The 19,702-nt window shown below is 35.7% G+C and overlaps 1 long non-coding RNA gene across 1 annotated transcript; it reads left to right on the top strand.

Moving 5' to 3' along the window:
• The first annotated feature begins 349 nt into the window (after window positions 1-349).
• On the top strand, window positions 350-19,035 carry LOC145324413 (uncharacterized). Its single transcript, XR_013881276.1, has 5 exons — window positions 350-373; window positions 17,662-17,760; window positions 18,143-18,181; window positions 18,303-18,348; window positions 18,954-19,035. It is a non-coding gene; the product is annotated as an uncharacterized LOC145324413 (long non-coding RNA).
• Window positions 19,036-19,702: the final 667 nt, after the last annotated feature.

The raw sequence follows: 19,702 nt of genomic DNA, 5'->3' as shown, positions 1-19,702 counted from the left end.
AAGATGGGTAGATGGATGAAAACATTCATAAAAGCCCTAAATCTGGCAGACAAACAAATATTGACAAATCATATATTTAGAATGTGATATTATAATATAATTATAGATAAAAAGTGTCAAATTCTAAACTTGAAAACCTACATTTAATGGAAGGATAACATCTTTGCAACTTGTATAATCCATATTTTTGTTTGTGTAAGTTTATAATTTACACAATGAGACAATAAAAAAGTTAGATAAAACTAGTTATAATTATCTGTGACAATTTTTTGCAAATTACACAAAAAATATTTTTAGTTATTAGCAATGAGGGATGGCAAATTGAACAGAAAAATGTATGTTTTATTACATGGTTTCTGAACTTGGGGAAGCAGTAATTTTAATTTACAGAAGGGGTATTTTGTTTAACATAAATGTATCGCTTATTCCTTATCCTTAAGATACTAGTTTTGTTTATTAGTCCAAAAATAGTTTTTAGAAGAAAATTAGATTTTAAATTTAATACTTATAGAACACACTTTGGCGCAATTTCATTTAATTTCATTACAATTCAGCTTAGGAATTCCAAAACAAAAATAGATTAAACATGTTTTAAAAGTATATATTCTTATCGTGAAGCATGGGAGTTTTTTTTTACAGCAGCAACGCTGATCTGTAAAATTGAAAATTGTCTGTCTATTTATTCTTTTGTGATGTAAGATAGATCTCTGAAATTTAATTAAATCAAACTAAAGTGTTTTATGGTTAAGTATAATACCTTACATTTTAGGGGTTCTTTACTTATGGATGTCTTCATTCTTGTTGATATATATTATCTATATGAATTATGTAATGATTAATTTTATCATGTAGAGACTATATGCTTTAGGAAAGTACTTTAACAGCTCTAAACCTAAATACATACTTCTTCTAAATGTATCTAGCTAGCTATCTATCAAGCAGCGACTCTATATCTAATAGAAAATAAAACAGATATCTAGCTAAGGCTAGAGACTAGAGGATTAATGCTAGGTTCTTTTTCTAAAATAATTTTATGTTTTATTTTAAATCATGTTTTATTAATGATTGTTTTTATAATTTGCTATTTGTTCAGATATGATATATGTCTATAATATAGGTATACTTTTCATCTATATTAATCAATTTAACTTTCTTTTACAAATGTTTAATATAATTATTTCATGGCTCCTTAAATTGATAGATTTTTTATGCAAATAAAAAAAAAATGTTGATAAAGTAACTTTATTTTACAGAGAGACAAAGAATTGACTTCTTAACAAAAGAAAAGGCAAGTATTATTATTTATTATCATATCTACATTTAATTTTACACAATGAAAAACAAAATATGTAGGTTTTGTGATTTTATTTCTTTTTCAAAAATGAAAGAATAACACAGAAATATCAAGGTATACAGTTCTATAAGCGTGCAAAAAAGGAGAAGTATGTTAAGAAAAAATGGGTATAGTCCTTTCCATGACATCGCTCCATATGGGGCGATGATTTTCTATAGCTCCTTCAAGGAGCTATAGCATAGCCTCTTATCATATGGAGCGATGTGATAGCCCCTTTTAAGGAGCGTTCATATCGCCTCTTATGATAAGAGGCTATGCTATAGCTCCTTCATGGCCTCTTAATAGCTCCTTTGAAGGGGCGTTAATATCGCCTCTTATGATAAGAGGCTATACTATAGCCCCATGATGGCTCCTTCATAGCCTCTCCATCGCCCCTCCATAGTCCTTTACCTTAATTTATATAACAACCCACTTGATGGCCCCTACATCGCTCCTCCATCGCCCCTTCTCCAAATTTATATTACATTGTACTTTGATGGCCCCTACATCGCTCCTACATCGCCCCTTCATCGCTCCTACATCGCTCCTTCATCGCTCCTTCTCCAAATTTATATTAAATTGTACTGTGATGGCCCCTACATCGCTCCTACATCGCTCCTTCTCCAAATTTATATTAAATTGTACTGTGATGGCCCCTACATCGCTCCTACATCGCTCCTTCATCGCTCCTACATCGCCCCTTCATCGCTCCTTCTCCAAATTTATATTACATTGCAACTTGATGGCCCCTACATCGCTGCTACATCGCTCCTTCATCGCTCCTACATCGCCCCTCCATCGCTCCTACATCGCTCCTTCTCCAAATTTATATTAAATTGTACTGTGATGGCCCCTACATCGCTCCTACATCGCTCCTTCATCGCTCCTACATCGCCCCTTCATCGCTCCTTCTCCAAATTTATATTACATTGTACTTTGATGGCCCCTACATCGCCCCTCCATTGCCCCTCCATCGCTCCTACATCGCCCCTCCATTGCTCCTTCATCGCTCCTTCTCCAAATTTATATTACATTGTACTTTGATGGCTCCTACATCGCCCCTCCATCGCTCCTACATCGCCCCTCCATCGCTCCTACATTGCTCCTTCTCCAAATTTATATTAAATTGTACTGTGATGGCCCCTACATCGCTCCTACATCACTCCTACATCGCTCCTACATCGCTCCTTCATCGCTCCTACATCGCCCCTTCATCGCTCCTTCTCCAAATTTATATTACATTGTACTTTGATGGCCCCTACATCGCCCCTCCATCGCTCCTACATCGCTCCTTCATCGCTCCTTCTCCAAATTTATATTAAATTGTACTGTGATGGCCCCTACATCGCTCCTACATCGCTCCTTCATTGCTCCTACATCGCCCCTTCATCGCTCCTTCTCCAAATTTATATTACATTGCAACTTGATGGCCCCTACATCGCTCCTACATAGCTCCTCCATCGCTCCTCCATCGCTCCTTCATCGCTCCTACATCGCCCCTTCATCGCTCCTTCTCCAAATTTATATTACATTGCAACTTGATGGCCCCTACATCGCTCCTCCATCGCCCCTTAATAGCCCCTTACCTTAATTTATATAACAAAGCTCCTATATGGCCTCTCTATCGCCCCTTAATAGCCACTTAATTTAATTATATAACATTGCCCCTACATAGCCTCTCCATCGCCCCTTAATAGCCCCTTACCTAAATTTATATAACAAAGCTCCTATATAGCCTCTCCATCGCCCCTTAATAGCCCCTTACCTTAATTATGTAACATAGCCCCTACATAGCCTCTCAATCGCCCCTTAATAGCCTCTTACCTTAATTTATATAACATAGCCCCTATATAGCCTCTCCATCGCCCCTTAATAGCCCCTTACCCTAATCTATATAACATAGCCCCTACAAAGCCTCTCCATCGCCCCTTAATAGCCCCTTACCTTAATCTATATAACAAAGCTCCTACATAGCCTCTCCATCGCCCCATAATAGCCCCTTACCTTAATTTATATAACATAGCCTCTACATAGCCTCTCCATCGCCCCTTAATAGCCCCTTACCTTAATTTATATAACATAGCCCTACATAGCCTCTCCATCGCCCCTTAATAGCCCCTTACCTTAATTTATATAGCATAGCCCCTACATAGCCTCTCCATCGCCCCTTAATAGCCTCTTACCTTAATTTATATAATCCTTACCTTAATATATATAACATAGCCCCTACATAGCCTCTCCATCGCCCCTAAATAGCCCCTTACCCTAATTTATATAACATAGCCCCTACATAGCCTCTCCATCGCCCCTTAATAGCTCCTTACCTTAATTTATATAACATAGCCCCTACATAGCCTCTCCATCGCCCCTTAATAGCCCCTTACCTTAATTTATATAACATAGCCCTACATAGCCTCTCCATCGCCCCTTAATAGCCCCTTACCTTAATTTATATAGCATAGCCCCTACATAGCCTCTCCATCGCCCCTTAATAGCCTCTTACCTTAATATATATAACATAGCCCCTACATAGCCTCTCCATCGCCCCTAAATAGCCCCTTACCCTAATTTATATAACATAGCCCCTACATAGCCTCTCCATCGCCCCTTAATAGCCCCTTACCTTAATTTATATAACATAGCCTCTACATAGCCTCTCCATCGCCCCTTAATAGCCCCTTACCTTAATTTATATAACATAGCCCTACATAGCCTCTCCATCGCCCCTTAATAGCCCCTTACCTTAATTTATATAGCATAGCCCCTACATAGCCTCTCCATCGCCCCTTAATAGCCTCTTACCTTAATTTATATAATCCTTACCTTAATATATATAACATAGCCCCTACATAGCCTCTCCATCGCCCCTGAATAGCCCCTTACCCTAATTTATATAACATAGCCCCTACATAGCCTCTCCATCGCCCCTTAATAGCTCCTTACCTTAATTTATATAACATAGCCCCTACATAGCCTCTCCATCGCCCCTTAATAGCCCCTTACCTTAATTTATATAACATAGCCCCTACATAGCCTCTCCATCGCCCCTTAATAGCCCCTTACCTTAATTTATATAACATAGCCTCTACATAGCCTCTCCATCGCCCCTTAATAGCCCCTTACCTTAATTTATATAACATAGCCCTACATAGCCTCTCCATCGCCCCTTAATAGCCCCTTACCTTAATTTATATAGCATAGCCCCTACATAGCCTCTCCATCGCCCCTTAATAGCCTCTTACCTTAATTTATATAATCCTTACCTTAATATATATAACATAGCCCCTACATAGCCTCTCCATCGCCCCTGAATAGCCCCTTACCCTAATTTATATAACATAGCCCCTACATAGCCTCTCCATCGCCCCTTAATAGCTCCTTACCTTAATTTATATAACATAGCCCCTACATAGCCTCTCCATCGCCCCTTAATAGCCCCTTACCTTAATTTATATAACATAGCCCCTACATAGCCTCTCCATCGCCCCTTAATAGCCCCTTACCTTAATTTATATAACATAGCCTCTACATAGCCTCTCCATCGCCCCTTAATAGCCCCTTACCTTAATTTATATAACATAGCCCTACATAGCCTCTCCATCGCCCCTTAATAGCCCCTTACCTTAATTTATATAGCATAGCCCCTACATAGCCTCTCCATCGCCCCTTAATAGCCTCTTACCTTAATTTATATAATCCTTACCTTAATATATATAACATAGCCCCTACATAGCCTCTCCATCGCCCCTAAATAGCCCCTTACCCTAATTTATATAACATAGCCCCTACATAGCCTCTCCATCGCCCCTTAATAGCCCCTTACCTTAATCTATATAACAAAGCTCCTACATAGCCTCTCCATCGCCCCATAATAGCCTCTTACCTTAATTATGTAACATAGCCCCTACATAGCCTCTACCTTAATTTATATAAAATAGCCCCTAAATAGCCCCTTACCCTAATTTATATAACATAGCCCCTACATAGCCTCTCCATCGCCCCTTAATAGCCCCTTACCTTAATCTATATAACAAAGCTCCTACATAGCCTCTCCATCGCCCCATAATAGCCTCTTACCTTAATTATGTAACATAGCCCCTACATAGCCTTTACCTTAATTTATATAAAATAGCCCCTATATAGCCTCTCCATCGCCCCTTAATAGCCAATTTATATAACATAGCCGCTACATAGCCTCTCCATCGCCCCTTAATAGCTCCTTACCTTAATTTATATAACATAGCCTCTCCATCGCCCCTTAATAGCCCTCCATCGCCACTTAAAAGCCCCTTACCTTAATTTATATAACATAGCCTCTACATAGCCTCTCCATCGCCCCTTAATAGCCCCTTATATCCTCCTTCAAAACAGTTATACACCTTCCCAGGATCTATTGGAAGCTACCCTATAAAGGAGAACCATATTGGTTCTGCAGTTAGCGATCTTCTTTGATACATACAGACAATGATCCTGTTACTTTTTATAAGGATTAAAAATAAAATGGCCTAAAGCCATCTCATTACCCATAGGAAGCTTCACTGTAAAGGAGAACCATGTCGGTTTAGTGGTTAGCAAGGTACAGACAGACATACATACAGACAAAGATCCTGTTACTTTATTATAAGGATTAAAATAAAATAGTTATTAACCTCCCCAGGACCTATGAGAAGCTACCCTATTAAGGAGAACGATCTCAGGACCTATAGGAATCTTCACTGTAAAGGAGAACCATATTGGTTCAGCGGTTAGCAAGATCCTTCGGTACAGACAGACATTCATACATACAGACAAAGATTCTGTTAATTTATTTTAAGAAATACAGATAAAATTGTTATAAACCTTTCCAGGCCTAAAACCATCTCAGGACCTAATTTCTGCCGTTGACAACTCGAGTTAAGTTACTATATTATTTTTACAATGTTTAACTTATCTGTTATTATTGGCTGACGAAAAGTTTGGGCAAAAAAAAATTTATTCTTCAATGAAATATCTCTCCAGTATAATTTTGCCAAGTGCTAATTTATTAAGAATAAAGTTTGCCACAAATTTACCAAAAAATCTCATTGTCATTTCGCCAGGGAGGATTAGGATAGTTCCCAAAGTGTTATAAGTTGGCTTATCCAAGAGTGCTGTCTAGTCTCCAAAGTTTTATAATACCGTTTTCTTATTCGTTAGATTAACAACCTTGGGGACTTTTTATTGTTTTGTGATTGTTTAGTTCATTAAGTTGAGTGTCTAAATGTTTCAACCACTAATTCTAAACTAAAGAAGGGGTAATTTTGTGAATCATCAATGGGAATAATTAATATATAAACATACATATATATACAGTGTTTTTTTTTATGAGAGCATTTTTGAAAGCAATTTTACCCTACTTATAGTTATCAGAATTTAATGATTAATGGCTTATTCTCTTCGTTTTTTATAACCATTAACAGAAAAGCAAAAAAATATTTCAGTTTTTATTTAAAAAGTACAGTAAATTCAAAATTTCAAAACATGGGTGTCAACATCTAAAATAGTTATTTCTCGCATTGTATTATAAACGGCTTTCGGATATAGAAAGTACAATTATGAGATTAAAACTAGTTTTTTTAGCCCCGAGGTGCAGAAGGCACCGGCTAAAAAAACTGGGTTTAAACTGTTTTTAACCTATTTTTAAAACGTATATAAAAAATATACTATGACACCAGTAGAATGAGACTGCAGAGCCTAAATTTGAATTAAGTCCCCAATAAACTTTTTTGGGGGGATTTAAATATTAATTTTTACTGTTGCCGTGATCATTTTGATCCGAGCAAAAGGTCTTTTTTTTATTTGGGTAAAATTCGTAGCTTTTAGAGTGTTTTGCTTCATAAATATTGTATTCTGGTGTAGAGTAAAATTAGGCCTTATGATTTTACTATAAAAATTCACTAAAAAGTTAATTCTTTATAATATATCAACGAATTAACATTAACATGTTTGTGTTCTCTCACTTATTTTAAAAACATAAAAAATGGCTGTAAAGGGTTAAATGACAACAAATGTTTATGCAATACAACAAATTTATTTTTGTCACATATACAAATGTGTTATAAAATAAGATTATTCAAACTTATCTTTTAAAATAATTTTAAAAAGTATGTATCTTTTATGTGTACAGTTTTCATTCTTTTCATTTTAATTAAATAAAAAATATTTACCTACATTGGAATTAAGTCACTTTGTGAAAACACTCTTTTTTGAATTGTAAAGAATTATATAAAACAAGACTCCTTATTGGTTAGATTTCAGAATTATTTGTTTTATTGTAAATGTTAGATTTTTCAATAAAATTAATTGTTTTGGAAAAAAAAATTATTTCCAATGAACAGAGTAATGTTTTTTTATTGTATCAATATAAAGTGAATCATATAAAAATGTTCTTTAAGCCACAATATTACCCGAAGTAAATAAAAAGCTTTTGCTTCGGTCAAAATGATTACAGCAACACTAAAAATTAATTTTTAAATCCCCAAAAAAAAGTTTACTGGGGACTTAATTCAAATTTGGGCTCTGCAGTCTGATTCTATAGGTGTCCTAGTATATTTTTGACCCCCCATTCAAAAATAGGTTAAAAACAGTTTAATCTTATGATTGTACATATCTATATTCGTAGAAAGCTGGATATAATACGATGCTAGACATAGTTTTTTCGTATGGATGAGAACCGGTTCCTATCCACCGGATTCAAATGAATACGAGAAATGGTTTTAGCGCATTTTTCTTATGCTCAAATCTTCTACCCTTTCCAAGAATGGAGGGAGTACATTGGGGGGCCAGTATTCCCTCCCTGGTTGAGATATGGCCTTCAAATTTCAAAATGTTCTAGTACATGTCACAAGTAGTATCTATATAAATTTTTAGCTCAATATCTCAACTTTGAAGCGTTTTGCAGCCATTCTTGCAAAGGTAGATTATAAGAAAAATGCACTAAAACCATTTTTAGATGTTGACACCTAAGTTTTAAATTTTTTAATTTACTGTACTTTTTGAATAAAAACTGAAATATTTTTTGCTTTTCTATTAAAGGTTATAAAAAAGAAGAGAATAAGCCATTAATCATTAAATTCTAATAACTATAAGTAAGGTAAAATTGCTTTCAAAAAAGTTCTCATAAAAAAACACACTGTATATATGTATATATATCATTTTATCGACAATCGTCTTATCCCTGTAGATCTCTGATTATCAGAGCATTTTTGAAATATTTGCTGCTTATTTTTTGGCTGCCTTTGGCAAAATAATTTTTTTTCATAAAAAATGTATACAAAATTATCGTATTAATTTGGTAAATATATCATTGCACTTGAGTCATTTTTAAGTCACTAACGGCTAATCCCATAATTGACCCTAGGAGTACTTTAATGAATAGATGTGGTGGAGAGGGGGGGGAGGGGGAAGGTTAAGAATTTAAGGGAAGTGATACCTTCCGGGGGCTGAAAGTGTTAGTCCCCTCCCCAAAATGAAAACTTTTCCTGCGAGTAAAATAAGCTTCAATGTAAAGGAGAAGCATATCGGTTCAGTTGATACTGATAAACATCCTGTTACTTTAATGTAAATATTAGTTTAAGGATAGTCTGTATAATCTCAGGGATAAAGGAAACATTAGGCAATTTTTACAATAGTCTCCAAAGTTTTATAATGAAGTTTTCTTATTCGTTGGCTCAAAACTTTGGGGACTTTTGTCATATTTTGGTTGTAGTGTTGCAATTTTGTGTATCGTTATTAGGGATGGATAAAAATTTATCGGCCATTGTCTTATTCCTTTAGATCCTTGGTATAATCAACTGAATAACAGTTCCAACAACAAAAATTAAGATATTGCTTCGCTTTTTATGGACAAATATCCTGTTATTTTATTATAAGGAAAAAAAATAAACTATCTTAAAATCATCTCAGTACTCAGCGGTTAGCAAGATCCTACGGTATAGACAGACAGACATACATCATATCGGTTTAGCAGCAAACGAGATCCTTTGCTACAGACAAAAAAAAACTTTGTATATCGACTAGCGGCTACGCCCCCAGCATCTATTGGCTCTGTATTCAAAGGGGAATGAATAAAAGCCTAAAGCCTTCCCAGGACTTAAAATAGAATAGCCTAAAACCATCCCTCGACTTAAAATAAAATAGCCTAAAGCCATTACAAGACAAATATTAAGCTTACCTGAAATAGAAAGCCCAATCTGTTTAGTAGTTATTGAGATCTTAAGTTTCAGAACAGAAAGCCTTACTAACGTGGACAAACACAGGATATTTCGGACAAATGTCGGAGTGGACATAATATCTTAAAAATTAGGTTTCAACAACATTTGTTTAGTTATTTCTACACAGGTTAGGTTAGGTTAAGATATAAATATACAAATAAGCCCCCTGCAGGGGTTAGGCATATAAAAAAACATATTTGAAAGTTGTAAACAATGTGAGAAAAAAATATGTTTTAGTTTAATGAAATGTTCTATCTGTTTCAAACCTTTGCCTTTCGATAGAACTTACCTACTTTGGAAAACTGTTAGACTGATTTTAAAATTTCAGTCTGTGAGAAAAGATATTCAAGATTTTTTTTTGTTTTGAAAGATTTTTATCTTATAAATAAAATAAAAGACACTCCTGCGTTTTACATAAGCAATGTCCACTCCGACGATTGTCCCATTCCTAGGTTTGTCCACTCCAACGTTTGTTTATGTTTTACTACTTTATATAATAGGATAATATGTATTCTTCTTTTATATTTCTCTTTTCTTATTCACTTGCAGCTGCGCTCTTTTTAATGTAAGGAGGCAAAAAAATAGCCTAAACCAATTAGGGGCTTAAATCTGAAAATGAAAAAGCAAAAAACCATCCCATGACCTATGTGAAGCTTCCCTTAAATGGAGAATTTAGTCAGTTTATGAAATTTTTAAGCTTCAGACCAAAAAAAATACTTTTTTTGTTAAAAGAGAGACTTTTCTACAATTAGGGCTAGTCCTTTCGTCATTGCTCTTCTCATTAATTTAAGCATGTGGTTTTCTCTGCTATTGTTAAAGATAGACTGTTGAGATTTTTAGTGAATATTCCCATGACATATGTATATCCAGTCTATAAATTATTTTGTCTGTCTCTCAATTATGCTTCAAAAGACTTAGGTTTCGTGATAATCTTTGAGTAATAGCATATTCTCTTAAAGTCTGCTCTATAACTTACTTTGTCTGTTTGTCCATTATATGATCCTTATTCAAATTTCTATTTAACTAAAAAATTTCATTCTCTTAGTTTATTTTTTTTCTTTATTTCATTATGTTATTATATTATTTATATTTATTTTATTAATTCATTATATTTTCATTATAATTTTCCTTTTTAAATGCGAAACTTTTCTATAGTAAGGATTGGTTTGTCCGTACGTCCAAACGGTTAGACGACATTTTCTTTAATTTAGACATGTTATAAATATCCTATCGATTTCAAACTTTGCAGAATGATTTCTATAACAGTTGGGTACAATACTATATTCATTACTAGAAAGTATGTACGTCCATTTTTTTGTATAATATCATTGTCCCATTCATCTGGGTTTTGGAGTAATGTTTCTTAGGACAACAAGGTTTAGTATTATAATCAAATACTAAAAATAAAATTATGCCCTTTTACTATATTCTATACTAGCAGATTCGCCCCTAGCCTCAGGGGCTTTGCCCCAAGAGGTGATAAAATTTTTTTTTGGCGAAATTCGTAATAGGACCAAGAAAATCTTCAGCAAAAAAAAAAATGGGGGGGGATTTTTTTGTTTTTGGGGGGGTTGGGGGTATCCCACCCCCCAAGAAAATAGCCTAAAACCACCACAGGACCAGTAGGTATATTCCCTGAATAGTAGAATATAATCGGTCCAGTGGTTACCGAGATCTTAAGGGACTGACAGACGGACAGACAGACGGACAGACAGACGGACAGACAGACAGACGGATGGACAGACATCATTCTACTTTGTATTATAGATTTACGCTAATTTTAACAAAATTTATGTTTGACCTCCTGATTTTAGAGCTTTGCTTTTGTGAATGTTGTTATCCTTGTTATCTTGCTTTTTTTTCCTTTTTCATAACCTATTATATAAAGTAGTAATCTTTTTTTTGTCTGTAGAAAAGCTAACCGCTGAACCTATATGGTTCTCCTTTACAGTGAAGCTTCTTTTAAGTTCATAGAGGGTTTATAATTATTTCGAGGGAGGGTATCTCCACCCTCCCAGAAAATTCACCCCAAGAAAAATATTACCCCATCCCCTCAAAAAATCTTTTTAACTTTTTAAAAGCAAAGCTTTTCTATATTAAGGATCAGTCCGTACGTCCGTAACGGTTAGCTATTTTCGTTAATTTAGGCATGTGATTCCTGTAGAAGAAAGGTACGATTTAGAAAGTCTATAATCATTATCAGAATATCCATACGTCCATTTTAAGCATACTAATTATTAACTTACAACAAATTTTTATGTATCAAAATTATCCGATTAATCTGATTTCTGGGATACTGATTCCTAGGACAACAAAATAGAATGTTATAAGCGAATCATATCTATAATCAAGTCCAAAAAATGTGAGTACGTCCTTAAGCATTTTCCTGCATGTAAGCAATTTCTCAATAAATTTACTTACAATTTTGTTTCGAATTTTAAATTTATGTTCTGACTATTCAGTTCTGACACTCTACATTATTAATGTTCATTAAAGGACGCCTGCAAGAAATAACACGCTTTAACTGCTAAAAGACTGCCACAAGAAGACCCAATACCCCAAATTATAAGCCTTCAGCTTCAATAACAAAAAAGTTCTAGGCATTTCAAAATAGCATTTTATGTACAATGGAATTTTTGAAAGATTTCCAATGCTCATAAAAGAAAAAACAATATTAAATTACGTTGCCTAGACATAAAATTATAACCTTATCTTTGTCAGAAACTTAGATTGCCTGTAACTGATTACATTTTTACAATAAAAACACCACATTTCATAGTCAAAATCTATGAAAAAAAAATCGATTTAAATTGCATTTTTAAACAAAAATCATAGCGGAAACAAAGGGGTAAACTAATACAAGCTTAGCTGTGATTGGTTGTTAAGCTGATTCAGCCTTCTGATTGGCTACAGTACATTCGGTACAACGCAAGTAAAACTTATTTTTTTTTAATGATTTTGACTATAAAAATGGGTATTTTTATTGTAAAAATATAATTAGTTACTGGAAACCTAAATTTATGACAAAAAAAATAAGCTTATAATTTTGTTTCTAGGCCACGTAGTTTAATTTTAAAGTTTTCAACATGAGCATTGCAATTCTTTCAAAATTTCCATTGTACATAAAATGTCATTTTAAAATGCCTAGAACTTTTTTGTTATAGAAGCTGAAGGCTTCAAATTTGGGGTATTTGGTCTACTTGTGGCAGTCTTTCAGCAGTTAAAGCGTGGTATTTCTTGCAGGCTTCCTTTAAACTTTTTTCTACCGTTTCAGAGCTTTGCTTTTATAAATGTTGTCATCCTTGTCATCCTTTTAAAACTTAAATTTAAAACTGTAGAGGGTCACATTCCTTCCTTACCTTAATGCCCTACCTTCTATAATGAAGGGGCAATACAATTACAGAGGCTGTACAGGAGCCATAAAGGGCCTATGTTATATAAATTAAGGTAAGGGGCGATGAAGAGGCTATGAAGGGGCTATGTTATATAAATTAAGGTAAGAGGCTATTAAGGGGCGATGGAGAGGCTATGTAGGGGCTATGTTATATAATTAAGGTAAGGGGCTATTAAGGGGCGATGGAGATGCTTTGTAAGGCCTATGTTATATAAATTAAGGTAAGAGGCTATTAAGGGGCGATGGAGAGGCTATGTAGGGGCTATGTTATATAAATTAGGGTAAGGGGCTATTTAGGGGCGATGGAGAGGCTATGTAGGGGCTATGTTATATATATTAAGGTAAGGATTATATAAATTAAGGTAAGAGGCTATTAAGGGGCGATGGAGAGGCTATGTAGGGGCTATGCTATATAAATTAAGGTAAGGGGCTATTAAGGGGCGATGGAGAGGCTATGTAGGGCTATGTTATATAAATTAAGGTAAGGGGCTATTAAGGGGCGATGGAGAGGCTATGTAGAGGCTATGTTATATAAATTAAGGTAAGGGGCTATTAAGGGGCGATGGAGAGGCTATGTAGGGGCTATGTTATATAAATTAAGGTAAGGAGCTATTAAGGGGCGATGGAGAGGCTATGTAGGGGCTATGTTATATAAATTAGGGTAAGGGGCTATTCAGGGGCGATGGAGAGGCTATGTAGGGGCTATGTTATATATATTAAGGTAAGGATTATATAAATTAAGGTAAGAGGCTATTAAGGGGCGATGGAGAGGCTATGTAGGGGCTATGCTATATAAATTAAGGTAAGGGGCTATTAAGGGGCGATGGAGAGGCTATGTAGGGCTATGTTATATAAATTAAGGTAAGGGGCTATTAAGGGGCGATGGAGAGGCTATGTAGAGGCTATGTTATATAAATTAAGGTAAGGGGCTATTAAGGGGCGATGGAGAGGCTATGTAGGGGCTATGTTATATAAATTAAGGTAAGGAGCTATTAAGGGGCGATGGAGAGGCTATGTAGGGGCTATGTTATATAATTAAGGTAAGGGGCTATTAAGGGGCGATGGAGATGCTTTGTAGGGCCTATGTTATATAAATTAAGGTAAGAGGCTATTAAGGGGCGATGGAGAGGCTATGTAGGGGCTATGTTATATAAATTAGGGTAAGGGGCTATTTAGGGGCGATGGAGAGGCTATGTAGGGGCTATGTTATATATATTAAGGTAAGGATTATATAAATTAAGGTAAGAGGCTATTAAGGGGCGATGGAGAGGCTATGTAGGGGCTATGCTATATAAATTAAGGTAAGGGGCTATTAAGGGGCGATGGAGAGGCTATGTAGGGCTATGTTATATAAATTAAGGTAAGGGGCTATTAAGGGGCGATGGAGAGGCTATGTAGAGGCTATGTTATATAAATTAAGGTAAGGGGCTATTAAGGGGCGATGGAGAGGCTATGTAGGGGCTATGTTATATAAATTAAGGTAAGGAGCTATTAAGGGGCGATGGAGAGGCTATGTAGGGGCTATGTTATATGAATTAGGGTAAGGGGCTATTAAGGGGCGATGGAGAGGCTATGTAGAGGCTATGTTATATAAATTAAGGTAAGGGGCTATTAAGGGGCGATGGAGAGGCTATGTAGGGGCTATGTTATATAAATTAGGGTAAGGGGCTATTTAGGGGCGATGGAGAGGCTATGTAGGGGCTATGTTATATATATTAAGGTAATGATTATATAAATTAAGGTAAGAGGCTATTAAGGGGCGATGGAGAGGCTATGTAGGGGCTATGCTATATAAATTAAGGTAAGGGGCTATTAAGGGGCGATGGAGAGGCTATGTAGGGCTATGTTATATAAATTAAGGTAAGGGGCTATTAAGGGGCGATGGAGAGGCTATGTAGGGGCTATGTTATATAAATTAAGGTAAGGAGCTATTAAGGGGCGATGGAGAGGCTATGTAGGGGCTATGTTATATAAATTAAGGTAAGGAGCTATTAAGGGGCGATGGAGAGGCTATGTAGGGGCTATGTTATATAAATTAGGGTAAGGGGCTATTCAGGGGCGATGGAGAGGCTATGTAGGGGCTATGTTATATATATTAAGGTAAGGATTATATAAATTAAGGTAAGAGGCTATTAAGGGGCGATGGAGAGGCTATGTAGGGGCTATGCTATATAAATTAAGGTAAGGGGCTATTAAGGGGCGATGGAGAGGCTATGTAGGGCTATGTTATATAAATTAAGGTAAGGGGCTATTAAGGGGCGATGGAGAGGCTATGTAGAGGCTATGTTATATAAATTAAGGTAAGGGGCTATTAAGGGGCGATGGAGAGGCTATGTAGGGGCTATGTTATATAAATTAGGGTAAGGGGCTATTTAGGGGCGATGGAGAGGCTATGTAGGGGCTATGTTATATATATTAAGGTAAGGATTATATAAATTAAGGTAAGAGGCTATTAAGGGGCGATGGAGAGGCTATGTAGGGGCTATGCTATATAAATTAAGGTAAGGGGCTATTAAGGGGCGATGGAGAGGCTATGTAGGGCTATGTTATATAAATTAAGGTAAGGGGCTATTAAGGGGCGATGGAGAGGCTATGTAGGGGCTATGTTATATAAATTAAGGTAAGGAGCTATTAAGGGGCGATGGAGAGGCTATGTAGGGGCTATGTTATATAAATTAGGGTAAGGGGCTATTTAGGGGCGATGGAGAGGCTATGTAGGGGCTATGTTATATATATTAAGGTAAGGATTATATAAATTAAGGTAAGAGGCTATTAAGGGGCGATGGAGAGGCTATGTAGGGGCTATGCTATATAAATTAAGGTAAGGGGCTATTAAGGGGCGATGGAGAGGCTATGTAGGGCTATGTTATATAAATTAAGGTAAGGGGCTATTAAGGGGCGATGGAGAGGCTATGTAGGGGCTATGTTATATAAATTAAGGTAAGGAGCTATTAAGGGGCGATGGAGAGGCTATGTAGGGGCTATATATATAAATTAGGGTAAGGGGCTATTTAGGGGCGATGGAGAGGCTATGTAGGGGCTATGTTATAAAAATTAAGGTAAGGGGCTATTAAGGGGCGATGGAGAGGCTATGTAGGGGCTATGTTATATAAATTAAGGTAAGGAGCTATTAAGGGGCGATGGAGAGGCTATGTAGGGGCTATGTTATATAAATTAAGGTAAGGGGCGATGGAGAGGCTATGTAGGGGCTATGTTATATAAATTAAGGTAATGGGCTTTTAAGGGGCGATGGAGAGGCTATGTAGGAGCTATGTTATATAAATTAAGGTAAGGGACTATTAAGGGGCAATGGAGAGGCTATGTAGGAGCTTTGTTATATAAATAAAGGTAAGGGGCTATTAGGGGCGATGGAGAGGCTATGTAGGGGCTTTGTTATATAAATTAAGATAAGGGGCTATTAAGGGGCGATGGAGAGGCTATGTAGGGGCTATGTTATAAAAATTAAGGTAAGGAGCTATTAAGGGGCGATGGAGAGGCTATGTAGGGGCTTTTTTATATAAATTAAGGTAAGGGGCTATTAAGGGGCGATGGGGCGATGGAGGAGCGATGGAGGAGAGATGTAGGGGCCATCAAAGTACAATGTAATATAAATTTGTGGAAGGAGCGATGAAGGGGCGATGTAGGAGCGATGGAGGAGCGATGGAGGAGCGATGGAGGAGCGATGTAGCAGCGATGTAGGGGCCATCAAGTTGCAATGTTATATAAATTTGGAGAAGGAGCGATGAAGGGGCGATGGAGGAGCGATGTAGGGGCCATCAAGTTGCAATGTAATATAAATTTGGAGAAGGAGCAATGAAGGGGCGATGTAGGAGCGATGAAGGAGCGATGTAGGAGCGATGTAGGGGCCATCACAGTACAATGTAATATAAATTTGAAGAAGGAGCGATGAAGGGGCGATGTAGGAGCGATGGAGGGGCGATGTAGGGGCCATCAAAGTACAATGTAATATAAATTTGAAGAAGGAGCGATGAAGGGGTGATGTAGGAGCGATGGAGGGGCGATGTAGGGGCCATCAAAGTACAATGTAATATAAATTTGGAGAAGGAGCGATGGAGGAGCGATGAAGGGGCGATGTAGGAGCGATGTAGGGGCCATCAAGGGACTAAGATATATATAATAGTGAAGGGGCCATGAAGAGGCGATATTTAATTAAATAGCCCCTTGGGATAAGAGGACATATCATTACCTCTTTAGAAGGAGCGATTATGGAGCGATAAAGGATCATTTAATCGCCTCTTAGGGCAAGGGGCTATCAAATCGCTCCTTTCAAGGAGTCATAACATCGCCTCTTGTTATAAGGGGCTATTAAATCGCTCCTTTCAAGGAGCCAATACATCGCCCCTTGTCATAAGAGGCGATCAATTAAAATCATCGCCCCATATGGAGCGATGTCATGGAGGGGGGGGGGGATAACCGGCCAGATATCCGGTCCAACCCTAATTATAACAGGTGTAGAAGAATACTGCATGGACAAAATTATTTAGATCAGGGCTCAACAGCCGAGCCGCCTGTAACTATAAGGAGAAAACCTGTATAGTTTTGAAAATTATCTGTAAGTCTAAACCTGACCCAAAATGGGAATATCCTATTATAAAAAAAATTACCAGGCATCCAAATTAGTTTAAATTTGAGGCTTAATCATATAATTCTATATTTTTATTGGATTCCACTAATATTTTTAGGAAAAGGAAGCTCGTGCTCGCAGTGCTCCTCCCCTAAGTGATAGAGATGTAGCGCATAAAGAGGAAGATTTTGTTGCAACCAGACCCACTACGGCTAAGGTAGATTTAAAGCCTTGAATAAAATTATTTTCAAAGATAGAAATTTGAAATTGTTTGGAAAAATTTTTAAATACAAAAACAATTTTTGCCTTTCCTCGTTTTGGGCGTGGTTATTATTTGATTCTAAGACAGCCTTTGTACAGAAGGTCTAACTGTGCTTTGTATGGACCTTTATCAGTCAACGGGCAAAGGCATTCCCCCACTTTCACTATTAGTGACATAGAACATTAAGTGCCGTTTTTAACGTCTCTACTATGAAAAAAAGTAAGAAAGCTATTGCTATTTATTTTTAAAAAAGACAAACAGACTCTTAATAGGAAAAACTTCGCTTTTCATACCGGTTACTGTCAGACAAAAACAAACGGATGAAATTTTCTTTTAGATAGCAGAAGATCTAAGGGAAGTAAATGAAGCTTACCAGGTTATTAAACTATTTCACTCTGCATTAAAGAAACGTCCTATTATTTTTTTAAAAAATTTTTATGAAAAAACAAAACTTATTTTTAGCAACTTATAAATATAATTTATTTATCTAATTTTAGTTCTTTCATAAAAAGTATGGTATAAAGAAGTCTACGTTTTATCCAGGTAATTTTTCAATTATAACAAGGTTTGGTGATTTTTTTTAAAATAAAAATATTTTCATTGTTATTCTTTATACTTTTTTGGACAATCCTTGCGTCCTTAACGGATAGCTTTGATATCTTATTTTTGTATGATAATAATCCTATAGATTTGAAACATGATTTATTATCAATATTTGCGTTGACAATATAGCTATATGACACATCAGCAATGCATTAGCACTATAACCATAAGCCTTTTCAGAATAGGGAAAGGTCAAGCAATCAAAGGGCCAGATTTCTGAAATAGTTGAAACATTGGTGACCTAACTTGGACCAATTATAATTTAAATGACTGGCAATAATGAATAAATAGATCTAATTGTTTAAGTTTAACCCAGGTATAAGGTATAACCAACAAGTGAAATAAATCTTAAATAATATTGGGGGGGGGGGAGGACAAATGAAATGTCGTCAATTAAACTACATGTTGCTCCCAAACTACAGCTGAAAACCACGTATAGATTTTGTGATTTTTTTTCGAATTAATTTGTTATTGGTATAAGCTGAGTTTAACCTTTTTCTAAATGCTTTTTTACTAATCTATATTAATTAACTCTTGAATTTTAGATACATCTTAGAGAAAACAGAAGAAAAAAATTATATAAGATCTTTATTTTTTTGTAAAATGGAATGTAAATAGCTTAAAACCAAAAATGTATCTATTTTCCTTTAAAAAATTATTCAAAAGACTGAATTATTTGTAAAACTACTATTTTTTTAATTGCAAACTGGGATATGTTAATTGGAACACAGTAATAGTGTCTGACTGATTATGACGTAACAAAAAAACTAGCCAATGAGAGGCCACTATAAATTTTATCATTGGTCAATAACGGCCTCTCATTGGCTAATTTTTTTTTGTTACGTCAAAATCAGTCAGACACTATTACTGTGTTCTGTTAATTGGAGTTAAATAGATGACCCTGAATTAATTTATATGTCTAATTATTAATTCTTATCTTACGTATTGTAAAATTGTTCAAATAATTTAATTATAATTTTGTCTTTCAATAAATAATCATAGAATGTACCTTAATTAGATAAATATATATTAATCGTGCTTTTTCTTTTTTTGTTTTTAAAAACAAAATCCTAATAAAGCAAAAAGAAATATAATAATATACTACTATTTAGTAGACTAGCAGCTACGCCCCTAGAGGCCTCTAGGGGCACTTGAGAAGAGGGTAGTGAAATTCCAACCGCCAATTTTTTATTTAAATTTTAAAAAAAAATAAAAAGTGTAATTTCTATGTTGCGTTTAAGTCTCTACGAATATTTCGAATTTTTCCGATTTTTGTCATTTCTCTTAAAAAGGT

The sequence above is a fragment of the Acartia tonsa genome, chromosome 7, assembly GCF_053477335.1.
Source record: "Acartia tonsa isolate MP-2025a chromosome 7, ASM5347733v1, whole genome shotgun sequence".
Taxonomy (NCBI): domain Eukaryota; kingdom Metazoa; phylum Arthropoda; class Copepoda; order Calanoida; family Acartiidae; genus Acartia; species Acartia tonsa.
The sequence above is the reverse complement of the archived record's forward strand: the minus strand, read 5'-3'. Positions and strand labels throughout refer to the sequence as shown.